This window comes from Ischnura elegans, chromosome 7, assembly GCF_921293095.1.
Source record: "Ischnura elegans chromosome 7, ioIscEleg1.1, whole genome shotgun sequence".
NCBI lineage: Eukaryota > Metazoa > Arthropoda > Insecta > Odonata > Coenagrionidae > Ischnura > Ischnura elegans.
Genome location: NC_060252.1, coordinates 51,416,138 through 51,432,802, shown reverse-complemented (window position 1 = coordinate 51,432,802; position 16,665 = coordinate 51,416,138). Strand labels below are relative to the sequence as shown.

Sequence of the window (16,665 nt, the reverse complement as noted above, 5' to 3'; positions counted from 1 at the left end):
GAATATCGTTTAGAGATTTGCATACCATGGGAAAGCATTGGGTAACAGATGCTGGGTATTTTATGCGTATGATACGGTCATGAAAGAGTTTCATTCAAGAGAAGATCTACAGGTTTATGACCACCGTCGAACAGAATGTATGCAGAGTATGCAGAGGCTCATGTTAATAGTCCGGAATAGAATCAGGAAATATTCCAGCCCATTTACAAACGCGCGGTAGTCTTGTGCGCGTTGTAAGAAAATTCCTTTGGTTCTCTTAATATTTTACGACACACAATGGAGTATTCATTTCCATCGAAAATTAAGGATTTGTTTGGCGGTGAATTCTTCTCGGGTTTCCATCCGGGTGAGCTCCATCTCCATCGCTGCCGACGTTTCGATAGAATCCTTTTCTATCGTCATCCGACGATAGAAAAGGATTCTATCGAAACGTCGGCAGCGATGGAGATGGAGCTCACCCGGATGGAAACCCGAGAAGAATTCACCGCCATCATACGCCGGGAAAAAGTGAAATCTTACATAAGGATTTGTTTTATTTTCGCTGTTTCATCAAATCATTATTAATTAAATCATTAAATTAAATGATTAAATCTCTATTAAAATCATATTCATTTTCCTCGATGATGAAAACCTTTTTGCTCCTTGGACACAATTCAGAATTACGTTGAAACCCGTTGATTTGAAATTAAACCATGCAGAAACTTACAAAATGCCATGTTTGTAGTGCATTACATAATACTCCTCTGAGGGCAACCCCATAAACACAGCTAAAATAATTGTAATAATCTTTTAGCATGTAGCATATGGTGGTACATTGTTCTAGATGTTATGATTTAATGTTAGCATATTATAATTAGAGTGGAATTTCTCGTACAATCTTATGTTACGTACGATCTTATGTTAAAAACTAGATGAGGTGTATGGCTATCCCTCCCAAAAAGGACTGGGAAAATAATTTCTTTTCAATCGAATATTCGATTCGAAACATGTCTTGATCTTCATTAACACACTTCACCATACATTGTAAAAGGTAAACTAGAATTCGGTTGTGATGGGTCTTTCAAATGCTTTTTGAGTTTTCGACAACGCTTGATGCCAATCATTCAGTGTTTTTTTTTCAGAAATTATATTACTCGGAAGCAATTGTAGATATCTTCAGCTGAATCGATAGAAGTTCGATTTAAAAATGGATTTGATTGCCAATGAATATTTTAAAGTGATTTTCTCAAATTTTTATCAAGTACTATGTAATTTTAGATATTTTTTCGTGAATTAAGATGATTCGGGTTTCCCGTCGCCAATTGTGCGATTTCATATCCCTGTGAAGAGGCTCTATGATATAGACAATCTATGTGAATTTTTTTTTTAATATTCGGGATCTCACATTATTTATCGCGCCGGAGGCACGTTACCGCTGTTGAGGTATACGATGTTTACAGCAACCAGCAAGTTAACGATAAAATAATTATTTTGCGCATCTGTGTGTGTTGTTTGTGTTAGCAGAAACTTAAATTCTAAAACGATAAAATTGGATTTAAAAATATTAATGCATGGAATAAGTAAATATTTTCAATAAGTTTCTTTTTTTCATTTCAGTAATTTATACATTTTTGTATTGCAATTGAGAATTTTCTTAATATATTTTTTTCTGATTCCTTTTCTCATTTATTATATTTTCAATTTTCATTTATTTATACATTTATTTATCTTCATCGCCTCGAAAACAGCTCATTTCACGCCTTTTACATCGGGGGAAATAACGCGTAACAGCGACTATCACTCACAACCATGCCCTGGATAGGGACAACATACCCAGGCGAGACTCGAACCCGCGACCTTCGATTTGACAGACGAGGACTTTATCCCAATTTTTGGACATTTTACAACAGAAATACTAAAACAAATAAAATTTCTGAAAACTTCAAGAAAAAAATACGTTGACCAGACTCATAGAAGAGTGACTTGATGAGGCAGTACGTATGTAGTTGGAATCGTTGGAACGCCTTTTTACAAAGTGTTTCTTAACTTACTTTCGTGTCTGTCTGTTTGTTACGGTGGAATTTTGTTACTCAATTTCAACACACTAACGACTGGCCAGAGTATTGAAAATCTATATCTAGCTCAGAACTGGATGACAATGCAATTTACTTACACTTTTACCACGATCGGAACAGTATTTCGAAACGAACAACTTTGGGTGCATGTAACATTACATTTAGTATTTGCAATAGGTGACATTACTCTTTAAAATTCTTAGTAAACTGCGATTTGATTTACCAACCACATTCTTATCTTTAAATCAACACATTCGCATAGTTGAAGACTTTACTGATCTTTGAGAACTAAAACAGAAGCAAAAACGCTCAGATATTAAATCTTCAAACTTTGCGTGCCAGGTAATAACACATTCATGCATAATTGCTGAACACTTAAACATTTACTGATGACTTCTTGAATATTAACATTAATCAATCAACTCATTACGTGCTAATTTCTAATACGTTCAGATGTTAAGTACCTACTGAGCATTACCTTCTCATTCAATACAAACTGAATTTTAAATAACCTTAATAGTAGTGGATATTACAATTAGTAGCAGATACTATGAATTTACATAACGATGGAAAACCCAGCTGTAAATTGTAGTAATCCAAATTCATATTTATTGTAAACACTAAATGTAACCTTACATGCGCCCAACGTGTTTCGTTTTGGTCGTAATAATTGTCATAAAGTATGTCACCATTTGAGTAACAATTCATATCGAGACTCAGATATGGACAGAGAAATTTATTTTACTCTTTTTAGTCAGTGAGAAATACGTTGTTTTTAAATTTATAGTATTACTCCTCTTTATCGTACCGTCACCCATTACCGGCCGTCCTCCAATTTGTGGATACTCGAAAAGTCAAGTAAAAGGACAAAGATTTGGGTTGACTGCGCAGACGCCCGCAGCCAAATAGTCGCTCGCTCAACTTGCGAATTTCCCGAGTGTCGGAATTCACTTTGATGGCATCTCATGTTTTCTTTTCCCACGGCGGAAAAGCTTGGCGCCCGGTGTTCAAGCTCTAGTTTCCCATGTTCCTCTCCGTGGACTGCAGCGTAGATTATAACCACGCGGCGCGTTAGCTCGGTTATATAGCGGACATAATTTTATTCTCATTTCATGTGAGAGGAGGCACGCCTCGAGGTAAATGTTAAGGTCTGAAATTATCCAGTCTTTTTACTGGGTTTTCTTGCTACCAAATGCCATTGGAAAATTACAAAGCTGCGTATGAGAAAAAATATTTGCACTGTATTGCGTTATATCTGAACTCATTATCTTTCCGTAGATCCGGAATAAAAGTCGTATATTTACTGACTGACAATGAGAAAGGTTAAGGAGTATAAATTGCCCCAAATTCAAACCTGAAACGCTATTAATAAATGTCACGTATTGCGCTGGAAATTTGTTTTTCGTAATGTACGAGAATCACTATTCGTAAAACTTATAAAAAATGGGAGGTTTGTCGGGCCGATTGGTGTATTGAATTCACATATAATGACCCCAACATGATCTGCGTGTGGTTGTCCGAGATTGGTCCACCAACAGTCCTGTAGGTCTTCGAGTAAACAGAGGGAATGACATTATTTTCCTCCTATACTGGCATACAAGGGAGCTTAGGAACCGATTTTTCTATCTTCCAATGCAATCGGATTCTGTATGCTTATGTTCGATGATGAAGTGTTTTTTTTTTATTAAAAGGGAATGGCTGAATTGGAAAGATTTTTTCGTCGTAACTTACCTTTCCCATCAGTTATATTATGGTATCTGGAGGAGGTGACCGACAGCTAAGACCATTTGCACCATGAGATATGGGCAGGGAGGGAAGGGTGGAAAGAAACCCGGCGTTGGCATTATCATTCTTTTATAGGGCGCCAAGGGGACTACGGCTTAACGTCCCTTCCGACGGACGGATTGCTGCACTTAAAGTGCCCCCCCACAAAGCACTCAAGTAGGGATTAAGGCAAATAGGACAGCCTCTAAAAAATCTCTACCATCGCCGGAATTGGATCCCAGGCCATCAGGATGGGGAGCCAATACTCTAGCCACCCTACCAACCTTTGGTCATGGTCTTTAGTCCATTGATGGGATGTAGTAAAAGAACCTATACTTCAATTTCAGCTTTCGAAGACATTGACAGCTGTCGGGAATCATATGCAAGGCAGTCTATGGACCAGCAATTCACCATTGCGGTATACCTTTGATTGACAGATTGAGACCGCGCCTGGTTTGCGAAACTGCAATCGGGACGAAACTCTTGAAGCAACTGATCAGGAAGTGAATAATGACGGGTTACGAGCAGGGAGGAGAGACGAGTTCTAGTTTTTGAGCCTCACGAGAAAAGAAAACGGAGGAAATGAATGGAATCTCCCGAGTTGGTGAAAAAAATCGTTCGCTCTCTCTATCGACGCGCTCACGAGCTATTTCCGACAACAAACCCCCTCACTCGGCATATTCTCATTCTCTTATCGATTCCTAAAATTAGAACTAAACGGTCGATGAAATCAGCGAAGGTCTCCTGCTCTCCAAGCGATTACTACGCATCAGTGAAACTTTTATTTAAAGATTTGCATTTCCTATAGCACTTTTAAAAATCTTTAATCGGGGACCTGAGTGCAATGAGGATGTAAGTCGTCGTCTGCTATTTTTTGGTGTTTTACTATTTTTTATTTATTATGATGCCATCTAAAGTTGCTCATATTGGTATTTTACGTCGGTTTTTCGACAAGTTATCAATTTCACGTGCACGTACAACCATGCTCTGGATAGATGCCAGTTTACCTCACGTCTCTGGTGACTACTGGACCATAAGCCATCCCGGAGTTCATGATTATTCTGAATTTTTTTTAAATACGTCTGCAGCACGCTCATAAGCAGTGTATAAAAAATTAATAACTTATCGGCAATCCCTGAAGAGAAATACTACTTATGACTTGGTCCTTTCAGTATGTACGTATTGAAATTATATCACACTTGCTTTACTCGATCAGGCCCTGTTAGACCGCGCTAAGTCAAAACCAAGGCTCTCCACCTCTTCTTCCGGCCACCCCCCTCAAACCATTTCGGCCTTCCATTCCTGCAGATCTTCTATTGCGTTATCCATCCACCTTTTCTTCGTTCTTCCTCCTGGTCTTCTTCCCTCCATTTAATATGCGAATTTAGGATATCTATCGTCAGTGGGGTAGCCAGGAATTTCGTTCGGAGGGGGGCCAGGAACCGGGGGGTGGGGGGGAGGGGGGGGGGAGGAAATCTTTGAAAAACAGGGTACCAAGGAGTGGATTTTAAATTAATTTTAACACTTTTCATAATCGAAAAAACTTAATTTTTTAAATAAATCATTAGTTAATTCATGCTATTTCAATATTATATATTATTTTATGGGGAATTGTAATTGTGTTTTTATATTTCGGGGAGGGGATGAGGTTTGGACCCCCCGGACTCCATCTCTCGCTACGCTACTGTCTATCGTTATTCATCCGTTCCACTTGTCCTATCCAGTCCAATCTGGTACTTTTTAATAATTCCACCATCGCATTGTCTCCATAAAGAGTGCATTATTCTGATTGTGTCGTTTTCTCCATTCTCCCGTTAATTCATCCTGGACTGGACCATATCATTTCCTGAGCACCCACCTCTTAAAAACTTAAAGTTTTTTCTAGTCTTGTTTCCTTTTTCTATATCATAATATGAAAATATACCATAAGTACTCTGTAAATATTCAAGAAAATTGATAGCATATAAAATAAACGTTTTTGAACAGAACTGATGAAAATAAATCAGTAGCGGGACCTACTGACGAAAGGGCAGGTATGTAATCGCGGTGAATTCTGTTGTGGTCTTTTATCGTGTCGGGAAAAAATGAATATTTGGACTACTCAGTCCTAGAATCATTTTCCCAGATAATCCAATCATTGTCCAATTACTATAGTAAGTAGGATCTCTCGGAATGTCCTTGGCGCGGTCTGAAAGTGTTTAGCTCCTGCAACTTATTCCATAGGTAATTCCTAGGTTTCAGTCGTCGGTAATATGTGGGGTGTCCATTCAAGTAGTAGTAATACATTTTTTGCATCATTAAATTATCAAATCGACCCTTAATACACCTTGTCAACCTTCTCTGCACGCCCATAAGCACAGTGATTAAGCCTATCTCTTTAGAATCCAAATACCGAAAATGTACTTCAAGTGAGGTCACACTTCAGAAAAGTGGCCTATTCTTTGATTTGGTCATCAAACTTACCAAGAATTCCGTTCACAAATCATTGTTTGTGACACGCTTGTCCCGTTCTCTCTCGGATATGAATTCCTCGAGAAAGATCATTATTCATCCAAACACAAAGGCATTTAATCAATTCTGCGCTATTCAAAATTCTATGTGCCGTAAAATAGATGACTTTGAGATCACACTCAGTCAGTGATACAACCCGGAAGTTGGTTTGGAATGGTTAAAGTAGAGCTCACCCCAGACTTACGAGCCTGTTACAACTTGCTTACACAGGTGTGTGAATTTCGCCCATTGAGGGTATGGAGGCTCGTTTCTTTCCCTGGTCCACACCGGACTTACATGATTTTGCTTGGATATGTCCTAAGGTTTCACGGAAAGTTTGGAATCAGGGCCCTTGAATTTGGATGTCCTTCTCTACCATCGTCTTCAGGAGCCTGAAGACGGTGAATAAAGTCATCGAAACGTTGGAAGCAATGGCCATCTTGACCCTACTGATTTCCCGAGAAGACTTTATCAGCAATATCCGCCGGGAAAGACCAAATCCTTCATCAGGTCATCGATTCTCGTTCTCCTTTCGTCCGGGTCTTCGCTCTTCAAAGGCAGCTCGAAGCGAAAATTTTCTCCGCGGATATTCACGTCTTCTTGCCCCACCTATCGCTTCAGTTCGGGTAACTTCGTTATCTTGGCGAAATACTGTGACGCAGAACGACAAGACGAGTAAAATAACCGACAGATTGTATATCAAACATCTCAATAACGATTAAACTCATTGGGATCAAAAATAAAACATGGTAATGACGTGAAGCGGTAGTATAATCACGTGTCTACATCTCGTCAATTCGTTCGCTAATCCGCTAGGGCGATTTCATTATCGTCGCTATTGAAATTCGCTTTTTTCGATTATTTACGTTCGCCTTATGCTCGCGAAACGAAAATAACTATTTCGTCGCCAGAGGGACAAAGCGAAGCATTCCTAGCGAAATAGCTTGCGAATGAAAATTAGAATACGAATGCATAAACCGTTCGCCAATCTTTTCGGCAAATCGCGTTGGCGATAGCCAGAAAGAACCAGAATCAGGCTCCAGGATCCTTCGATCAGTAGCCAACCACTAGGCTAACACGCTCCCCGACCTGGGAATGGCATTCTTTTTCCGAAAATTCATCCCCGCCCTTTTACCCAAATTTCAGTTGCCACGTCTGATGTCATTTGTGAAAGCCCAACTCCATTGTGAAAAGAACTGCCGTTACACCGCTACCGAAATACCGATACAATAAATCCACTTGGCCCCCCATTCCTCGCTCCCTTGTCTCTTATCGATTCGCAGAATTAGGACTCCACTGAATGACATCGGGTATTGCCCATATAGCCTCCCATTCCACTTTACGGATCATTTCCTTTCTTTATACAAACGCTTGCATTTCTTCGAACTCTGTACAGAGATTTTCGGTAAGGAAACAGAAAATAACCAGGGGTGTTAGTCTGTACGAGTGTTCTCAGTGGAAACGGTTCCTTTGATGTAATCTTTTCGGAAATCAGGGTATATCTTCTGGAAAAAGAAAGGAATTCTCAAATCAGAAGCTTAAGAGGATACATCACTTCCGTTCGTCCGGTATTTTTTTTTAGTAATACCTATTATAAGAACTCATGTTAGGAACTTATGCTTCCATCTTGAAATTTTCAAGGTGCATTGAGAGTAGTCCTGTCAACATAGATTCGCATCTAAAATTTGCAAATACATCTTCATTATCTTCTCGCCTGTAATTTTTTTAAAGCTCGATATGCTGGTAAATACTGGCGAAGGTGTATTCAAAATACCCTGAAAATTTTAAGATGGCAAAATGAGCTGTAAACGAGTGATAGAACTCGAAAAAAAATCTCGTTAATATAGTACTCCATGCATAATCTGTCACTTCACTTCTCCAGCCCCGCTAGTAATCCAGCATTTTTATACAGGCAGCTACCGAGCGGGTAGCTCGGGAATTTGGATTAGTCTACTTTGCAGGTAAGCCTCGTCCAACTCATACAATCGGAAAGGTAGTGGTTACTGAGCTTTCCACATCAATTGAATAATTTGGACTAATAATACGAAACAATACAGTGCTACAATGAAGTATAAGTAAATTTTTCATTTATTGTAGTTTTACTTCATGTTAACACATTAATTGCGTGAATGTGCTAATTTAATGAATAATAAAATATATTATATCCATGTAAACACATAGCTTTTGTCGTTTAACTGTGTCATTATAGGTGAATTCAAGTAATCCAGCAGTTCTCTGGTCCGATATCTGCCGCATTACCGAGAGAACACCGGTACGACCGGTCAAGAAGATGTGATGTGACGTCTTACGTAGGTTCGTAGTGAAACGCGAAACACGCATCAGGAAAGTATAGGAATAAAATTAAGGATGTTCATTACTTAATAAAAAGTTTGTAGCCTATTTGTTTTGCAGAAATTATCTTCTCTGTAGTGTCGTCATCGGTAATCTTAAGCCATTATTCTTCTGATGTAACGCCTCGTTATGTATAATCGAAAAGCACTTACTTTAAATTCTCAAGTATAGCGTGCGCGCTATTTATGTTATTTTTTTACTTTCAAAGTAATTTGTTGCGCGTTGTAGGTAAATAGTGGTGAGGGTGTGTGCGTGAAGCATAAAAATTACTAGGTAGATACTTAATGCACAATTTCTTCAAGCATTCAAGTATTTTATAAGACATATAATTATGTTATTTGCAAATTTCAATGGTGCCGGGAGTATGAACGTTAGTTGTCAAAATTCTTTGGGTTCCCTGGGAGGAATAAATGAGTGCGCGATGTACCTTCAAATTTAGGGCATTTGCATTCTCTACGCTCGCACCAGCGGGCGCTCTGTTTCAGCTTTTTCAGCACGAATAAGATTACCATAAGCCGATACAAGTTGAAAGATGGCGTTGTGATTCATAATTTCCTAGACGTACTCATAATATTTCGAGTACTCCAATGGCTATATTTATACCTTTCCACGACACGTTTATTTATATACGATTTAGCGAGAGATCATTCACCTTTGATGATCTAGAAGGGACAGGGAGCGGAATATTTTCTAAGAACTTAGCGAAAATTTATGGATTCCGCTCGAAGTAATTAACTTGAAAAAGAGTTGCTTGCCCAATTAGTAAAAATATGAGAGCTATTCGAAAGTATTACGGCACCCGAATTCCATAAGGTGATTTTAGGTTTTTCCTGGTGTAATTTAAATTCTTTCGCAGAAAAAATCCGGAAAACTTTTCATCAATAAACCAATAATGTTGGAGAAGGCGAAACTCGCGGCGATGAGTAGAAGTAAAAAAATGTGAAAGGGCGTTGCGATAATTCTGAAATAGTGAGATAGCATTCATCGAGCATTTTGGGATAGTGCGACTGGAATCACAGTCGTATTGCCCGGTATAATTTGCAACAGTGGCAGATACAGGTTAGGGGCATTTGGGGGCTAGGTGAAGGTGCTAGGTAACCTCCTATCTCCGGTCCGGGATGCCAGTGGCGTAGCCAGGGGAGGGTCCGGGGGGTCCGGACCCCCGCGAAATATTAAAATACCTTTATTTTCCTTCATAAAGGAAAACTAAGTATTAGAATATCATATATTTACAAAATATTTCTAAAAAAATGAATTTTTTTAGATTATGAAAAATGTTACAATTAGGTTAAAACCCTTTACTTAGTACCCTGTTTTTCAAAAATTTCCCCCCCTGTTTTTGTACCCCCCCGAACGAAATTCCTGCCTACGCCATTGCGGGAGGCTACGAAAATTTTGAGAATTTCGAGGCTTGCAGCCGGACTTAAGGTTGTCTCATTACTAAGTTGCCAAAGAACTAATTTTTTAAAACAAGAATATCCCAGGCTGGGCACACACTGTGAAAGATACAATTACTGATAAAAAGACTCACAAAACTAAATACATTTTCGGTGGCAACTACCACCTTCCTCAGAGTTAGGAAAAAGACGAAAACAAAAACAAAAATCTATGTTTTTAAAACAAATACATGCGCACATTTTTAGTAATTTTACCTCATGGTAAGTTTCTATGATGCATTACGTTTTTATATTGGACAACTGAACAAAAATGCCATTTTCACTGGAGTAAATTGGATACCCTTGGATACCCCCTCTCTGAATCCGCCACTGATTTGCGACATATATTTTTGATAAGCTCACTGCGAGTGAAATATTTAATTTTTTCCGGTGAGTATATGGCTTGCCAGAGTGATCATTTTAAGCCGAAGACGATGGCAGAATCTCGGCATTCGATGAAATAACTATTGGTTGGGGAACCTGAGAAATCTTATGATTCATTTTCATTAGAAAGAGTTTTAAAAGAAGAAGAAATTCGTGCCAAAAGCTAAAAAAGGAAATATATTTCGTAGAATTGCAATCCTCGTAGAATTGACGTGATGGTTATTGCAAAGGATTACTTTTAATCCACTCAATTTAATCACATTATCCAACAATCAACTGCCTTATAATAAATCATTTCAAAATTATAATGTAAGCGTATTTGTTTGAAAAATACAATTTTAATTAATGCACATTTTATTACAAAATAATTATAGATTATGAATTCTTACTAATATGGTATAATTGTTTTTCAAATTCTCCTTTATTATTGACGTTAAGTTACTTAATCTTAAAATTTTATTTCTCTACAAATATATTACTACATCACTGGTTCATTATAATTTTTGAGGTTGATTCATCCACTCTGGTTTCTTGAATCCTGAAATGTTGGATTGATATATTTTAATTGTATAATGCATTATCGTTTCTTTCCTGAATGAGCTCCGTATTACTAGTCGACAAGATGCTGTTTGTTATTTGTCACTTCAGAGCCTCATTTAATAATTTTTTAATGCGTCAAACCAATCATAGGATTGTTGACCAGTGATGATGATGATGCTCCAAAATACAAAAATCTCAAATTATTATAATATTCTACTGCCATTCTCCTTTTTAAAATGTTTAAGTAACTTTGACCACTCTGATTTGTTGATTACTGAAATATTGGATTCTATTTTTTGGACAAAATCAGTACCTATTATTAGTCTGCCAGCTACTATTTTTTGTCACCTCGGAGCCTCATTGAATTAACAATTTTTTAATATTCCAAAGAACAAAGTCTTCAAATAATAATTTTCTATTATTATTCTCCATTTCGGGCGGTGCTAGATTATGAGATTGGAAATTAACAAAAAAAATGAAGGTTGTCAGGCGAAGCTCCTCGGCCGCGGGTCGGGAATGGGCGCTCTACCGTGAATACGGCTTGTTTTTAGACCTCCCCACACCCTTTGCCCACTGAATCACTCTCACCATTTACAGCCGCGGGCAATCTGGGGCCTTCGAATCCCACGGAACCGGTCCGGGATTGTCCGCCTTTCTTCCCTCTACCGAGGCGCCCACACGAGGCCGCCAGACAGCTGTTCTGCCTCCTGCGATGTGTAAAAAGTGAAATTGCACTTTCGTTCTGTCTCCCTTAGCGAAGAAATGGACCTCATGCAATAATCGGTTCTTCAATTACAAAGTCGGAGGATAGAATGGAAAATGACGATTGTCCGAAAGTTTTGATTTTTATTCAGTTTCAAATATTTATCAATTTTATTGGGAAGTAATAATTTTTAAAAGGCTCTTTGGCGAGTAGGTTAATAGTAGATATATACAGTAAGGTATATAATTGTTATAGCTATACAAAGTCAACGAAGATAATGCTCTAAGTTGTTTTCATGAAAACATCACTCGATAATATTGATTGTTCTAAAATGCCTTATTTTTGAGATAATTATATCCCAATAGGACGATGCATTTGAGAGTTATATTTTGTACGCTCAATGCTTATTAGTTATGATAGCTTGGATTCAATGTAAACTATGACCCCAAGAGAAATTGTTTGCACCTACCAGAATCTTCGATTGGAGAACTAACTTTTCTTCGAATTGTAGTAATTGCTTTCATTTTTAAATTAATTTCTTAGATATAAAATTTAACGCAATGAGAAGCCCTTTAAATCGGATTAAAAGTTATATTTCTCGGAGGGGACCACAATATTGAAAGGAAACAATTAAATATACACACTATCGGAGTTTGTAAATCATTTATTTCGAAGTACAACTCGTTCTTTTGTCGATATATCATGATCAGCGTTTTAGCGTGAGCGAAAATGGTAATAATTTGGCAATTCCAGCATCTATTTTCACTCGACCCGCTCTCTGTACAGAAACGCCATCTGGCTCTGAAAAGAGCGCCTCCCCCTAGCCCCGAAGCGCTACGCTCGCACGCATGCTGAGGTCGAAAAGCCGTCGTCCGCACTCGTGGAAGCTCGAGCTGGCGCAGCGAGCCTTCCATTCTATCAATTTTCTGGGCTCTGCTGCGGAGAGCCGGTGAGTCAGTTGAAGATGGCGGGCTGCAGGAAGTGAGTGTTATGTGTCTTCCGATTCAAACGGACTGTTGAGTTACTGTTAAGGTAATTACGCATGTGATTTTTAACTATATATTACTTTAATGTTTCCGGAAAGTGTTGGTGTAGCTAATTTTCAGTGTGGTTGATGGTGGATATTAATATTACGTATGTTGATGTAGCGGCGGCTGCTTGGAAATGTCAAACGCCTACCATGCCCACGCGTTGCTCTCGTTGTATTTATTTGTGTAACTTATGCGCACAACGGGCGCGCAAGCAGGGTATTTGTTGTTTCAATATTGCCTGCAACTTGTAGGAAATTCACTGTGATGTTAGGAAATTGTGTTCCGTTGTTGTAGTTGTCATTTCGTTTCGTGTTATGTTTTGGCGCCTCATTATTTTCTGTTGTTTTGACTATTGCTTTTCTGTTTATGACGGCGTGACAATGTTGGTATACCTTAATGTGCTCAATTTTCAGGGCTACAATGTCATTAACGTGCAACTTAGTGAATATGCATATGTCATACCGGTGATGAATTAATTGTGTCTTATATTTTTGCACGTGAATGGTCATTCCTCTACATTGCTATAACTGTTGCAGTAAGTAAGTGATGAGTTTTGTGCTGCTACTTGAGACTCTGGTGTAATCACTTGGGTTCAATCAAATCGGAGCACCATATGTTAGTTGCCAGAATGCAGTCATGCTTTCGTAATTCAGTTTCTTGCTCTTTCGTCAATGACGTTCCTTCGGTCGTTTTACACTGTAATGCATTGTGATTGGTGTTGTCAAAAGGCATAAGTGGTAGCAATAGATGAAGGTTGCCCTTCTGCGAAGTTATGATTTTGAGTAACGTGAATATAAATCGTAATTTATACTTTCCTAGTGTACTTTACTTTCTTTATAATCTTGCTTCGACGCTTATTTGCTTAAATGCGTCGCCTTGTCTTCCATATTATCAGTGCAGTGGTCCTTATAAAGGGTGCGAAAGGTGTGATTTGACTTCTACTTTGCCATATTTTGTCAGGCAGATTTAAATCTATCCGTCTATGAAGTGTAATTTTCGCCCTTTTGAGTTGCTAATCGTGTATGTGATGAGGGTACGCCAAGTTTTGTATCATAGTGCTGCTTTTGCAAGTATGTCGAGTGAAGTTGGATTTGCAATGGTAGGTAGAAGGTTCATTATGGTCGCATATTTGCCCTCATTAGCTTATTCTTGATCGCTGAAGAGCATAATTTGAAGCGATTGCTTTTTCAGTATGGTAAAATGAGTCTGTCTTGTGATCTATCTATCCATCATAGTACTAATGGGTGCATGTCTCTATACTTGTTAAACACTTTGTGGCACCGATATCTTTCTCTTCCCGATACCTAGAGCGCTTGCAACAAGTAGGTACTGTGACGTTCTCTCACGTCTTCCTGGTGTTATTGCCCCTTGCTATTTTGCCTAGCATGTGTGCGGAATGAAGTATTCTCCTTAGCGACTTGTTTGCAGAACGAACTGAATTATGAAATGTGACGATTAAATCAAGTGTAATTAAGTAGAAGACACTCCCATGTGTCTTTATTTATCAATCATCATTTGAATTAATTCATTAGTTCAGGCATTGCTTTTTACACTCCTGCTTATTTTTTTAAATGTCAGTGACGGACTAAGCCCTTGACCGTTAGAAATGAAATTGTGGACTAATGTGATTATTTGTGATAATTGCCACCTCTTTTGATGGCATTGCTTGCCTTTCGCTGTTTTATAAAATATTAGGTAGTGTTTTGTTTCATGCATCATCTTTGCATTATGCAGTATTGTTCTTTGAAATTTAGCCATCATGGGCTCATTTATTTTTTTCCTTGGGTTATGAGTGATTGTGTGTTTGTTGCGAGGCATTTCATCTGACTTCTTGGGGAAAGTTTGTTGTTAAGTAGTTGTGTAAGGGCCCGTGGGGTATTGGGCGCAAGGCCGCGTTGGCGCCAGCCTGTGGCCATGCCGCCTATCTTCGTATGGGCACATGTCCATATGAGTCGATATTTTGGTTATATTTTTGATATTTCCTGATGTGTATTAATGTGATAAATGGTGATGGCATGCGAACCTCGAGAATGACAATTTTTGATTCCCAAGCGGAGACTATATGATCGGTTGTGTAGTTATTGATCAGGGGCTATGTGCAATGTTTTAATACCAGCAGACGTGTGGTTATGTGACGTTTGTCTGCTGGTAATACCCTACATTTTGTACACTATATAAATGAATGCAATTTTACCTTACTCTAAAAGATCTCTTACTCGGCGAGCGGGCAGAATTTTTTTTGGATACAATGTCGAATTGGTAGATTTACTGTTTCTGCCTCGCATGGTTTTGAGCAATGTAAATAGATGCGCACGCACGTCCTATGTCAGAGAAACCACGTTTCGTTTAATGAATTAAAATCCCATGTGTTTTATTTAATGATACTGTGTCTTTAATCCAGTACAATATGGCCACTGGGTTATTCCTAAAGCGACATTGTATAATTGTATTGCATAGAGTTCGTTACTATTTGCACAATTTTATGATTTTACGTATAGCTGTTCTGTAAAATGGGTGTGTGAAATCCTAACCTTTACCCAACTATATTCATGTCATTATATTTTTTTCATTTTTCGAGGCCATTGTATGATTTAAGCCGTGTTGCTTCCATACCTTACTGGTTTTTGTGGTCGTTAGATGCCACCTGGTGTCAAACCCCGATGTTGTTTGATATTATTCGAGCAATCGTGTTGATTATCGCATTTACTTGATAAAAAAGATTTTGATCGATTTTGAAGAATGTTGAAGGTCGAGAAAAACTGTTGCTGATGGTAGTGGAGCAATTTTTCTTAATTTTCGTATTCGTGAGTTGTTTTTCTCGTAAAGCGAAGATGAGGTTTTTTATATTTTTTATAAGTTTCCCAGGGTTAGATGGATGTTTCTGGTAACCATTGTGGTGGTCATCTGTTTTAATCTACCCGGAATTTTATATGCAAAAGCTCCCAAATGTTTGCTGTTAGAATTATCTCCAGAATTCACCCGTAATTTCCGGTGTCATTCTACTGTTACAAAACGCTGGTTTTCATTGCTGGTTTAGTTTTCTTATTGTGCATGCATAAACCTTTAGATTAGTCGTTTTTCAATCATGCTTTATGGAAGAGAATGGACATCTGTTGAGGGATACAAAATATATAGTTAGGCCTTAATCGACCTTTAATCACGCAGTGCTTTTTATTGTACTTAGAAGAGTGGAGCCCCTCAGTAAGTTATTGCAGCTTCATTCAATAGTACGTGTTTCGGATGCCGTCGCAGGCTCTTGGCGTGGGTGGCGAGCAACCCAGCTTATTGGCTTTCGGTAAGTCTCTTCGTTTAATTGCGCCCGAACCTCGTTTATATAAACTGCTATCTCTACCTCATCTTCGTCCATTCGAATAAAAGGCTCTTACCTGGAATCCGTCGCTTTTGACTTCTCTGCCCGCTCAATTTTTTGACGCCGCGCTGCAGACCAGAGTTGGCAGAAGACTTTCCGAATGCCAAATGAGTCTTGCGGGCTCTTGTTATTCCTTCTCACCCCAAACCTCCACTTTCTTGCTCAACTAAATTCTTTGCGAGGCAGAGAAACGAATTGAGACACCTCTATGTGTGTTGTACTCATGCGTATGGGTGGTTTTAGCAGGTTGCATATGCCCTCCCAGAAATCTCTTGGCGAAGTCCAGTGCTCCCGCGCGCTCTCTGGACGTAGATTCACGATTTCGCAGCGGTGTTGGAAGCCGTGATCTTCTCTTTCGTAGTCATGTGCCGTCCGTGGTGTTTTCCTCGTTGAATTAGAGCCTTTAGACCGCCTTGTGTTCGTGACGCTCCCACACCGTTCGAACAGGGATTTTTTTTTGGGTTTAATCAAATCAAATTCTCATCTGGTCGAAAATCTCTCTCCGTTACCTTTCCAGACTTTGACGTGATGGTTTCTGATC

At 38.7% G+C, this 16,665-nt stretch overlaps 1 protein-coding gene across 1 annotated transcript in view; it reads left to right on the top strand.

Annotated features, from left to right (window-relative positions):
• Positions 1 to 12,654: 12,654 nt before the first annotated feature.
• The window catches only part of LOC124162187 (brain tumor protein), a 176,395-nt gene continuing 172,384 nt past the window's right edge, over positions 12,655 to 16,665 (top strand). Inside the window, exon 1 of the mRNA XM_046538619.1 lies at positions 12,655 to 12,755. The gene's annotated coding sequence lies outside the window, so the exon portion shown is untranslated. The remainder of the gene's footprint in view (positions 12,756 to 16,665) is intronic.